The sequence below is a fragment of the Tursiops truncatus genome, chromosome 13, assembly GCF_011762595.2.
Source record: "Tursiops truncatus isolate mTurTru1 chromosome 13, mTurTru1.mat.Y, whole genome shotgun sequence".
NCBI classification, from domain to species: Eukaryota; Metazoa; Chordata; class Mammalia; order Artiodactyla; family Delphinidae; genus Tursiops; species Tursiops truncatus.
In genome coordinates, this window is record NC_047046.1 from 25,424,478 (window position 1) to 25,426,443 (window position 1,966).

The following is a 1,966-nucleotide window of genomic DNA, read 5'->3' on the forward strand; positions in this document are numbered from 1 at the left end:
CTTAGCTATTTTTACGGGACCAGATTCTTTGTGTCCATAGCGCAGCTGGCCAAAAGGCTTAAACAACCAGAGGTTAGCAGCAAAGAGAGGGTTTATCCACAAGGCAGCCAATGAGGAGATCAGAGAACACTCTCAAATCTGCCTCCCTGAAAACAAGGGGCTGGGTGTTTACGGGATGGAGAATCAAGCAGCAGGGCGGTCTGAGGTGTGGGGAGCGCGGGGGAAAATGATTAGAAAAAGGAGTAGGGACTGTGGTTCTGCGCAGGTGTAACCAACTCCCGGCCTCTGCACGCTCACAGCACGATCTGGGGGCGGACTTTTCACGGAGCGGACCCTCGCGCACGCCCAGTGGGAGGGTCAGGGGTCCCATCCAGTCTTAGCCAGTTCAGCTCCAACTAGATGCAGCTGACGACTCTGAGTTTCTAGAAAACAACCCGGAAGATATTTTATCATTTGGGCTACGTGCTTGGAGTACATGCAGGTCTTAAAACGGCCTTGATTAGTGACGGCAGGTGGAATGGATTTGACTAATCATGACCCACAGTTTCGCTATCTCAGGGGCTGCCCTCATCCCCCACCTATCCTACCATAGGCGGGGGCATAGGACGCTGAGATCTGGGACATACTTAGGCTAAACAGTCAGTCAGGGTTGCTGAGCAGACCCGGGGCCATCCTCACGCCAATCATTGGCTCCTGTGCCCAATAAAACGGAAAGAATGCGGGAAAACAGGGAGGCGGTTTCTGGGCCTTGAGCTTTCCTCCAGCACCCTCTTCTGGCAGAGCCAGGCATTGCACGCGCTGACCAAACCTCGGTGTCCGGCTCGGAGGCCCCATCCTTGTCCCAGAGATCGCACCCTCTCACCAAAATGAGGGACACCTGCTCCCAAGAGTCGTATCCACAGCCAACTGTGTTAATTCCTCCTGAAATTCAGTCACAGTTCCACTGAATATTCTGCTAACCTCCAACAACTCCTACATAAAGTAACGCTGAGAAGAAAAGAGAACGTGGTTGATAAATACACAATAAGGAGCAAAGAAAAAAGACGCAGTCACCGCCGTTCTCCTTTTTCATCGCTTATGAATAGGGTTGCCAGATAAAATACAGGATGCCCGCACAGTGAATAATTTTTTAGTATAAGTATGTCCCCAACATTACAGGGGACGTACTTAAACTACTACTTGTTGTTTTTCTGAAACTCAAACCTAATCTACCTTTTTTACAAGTTTTGTGGGACAGTCCGCAGCCTGGATGGGATCGGGCGGTCTCTGGCGCCCTCTAGCGTTGAAAGGTCTCAGCCTGGTGTTTTGGGGTAGGTGGCATTTGTGATGATGTGACCAGGTGAATATGATCGTCCTTTATGAGGAAGCACGTTTGGAGCTTGTTAGCTGAGGGACCAGAGCAATCAGCCTGCACCCGTGCCCCCAGCCATCCATTTCTCCTTGGAAAATAGGAAGATGTCACGTAGACCTGGAGCTGGGTGGAGAGGGTGCCCTGTGTTCTTGCTGCACCTACTTGGAGTGGAGGTGCCATCAAGTTGTGCTGGGCGGGTGGGGGAAGGGAGGAAACAGGTCATTTCATGGGTGAAATGTTACAGACTCTCAGTGCTCTTGCCAAGTTTTGGTAGACTTCCTTGAATAAATATTTCATTTTTTGTATGCCCTTAGGTCCATTTCCAGAGACTTTAAAGATATAGAGGTTTAAAGATATTTAAAGACTTTAAATATTTATATACAAAGATAATATTATTTCTTAAAATTTATACATAAATTTAAAATTAATATATAAAACATATGCATATATAATTATAAATACACAATCATAAATATATAACTATATTTATATATTATAAATTCATAATAGAAAACAAACATAAATATATAATTATAAACAAATAAATATATTATTATAAGTATATAATTATAAACACAAACATTTGTATATTATAAATATATGATTATAAACATA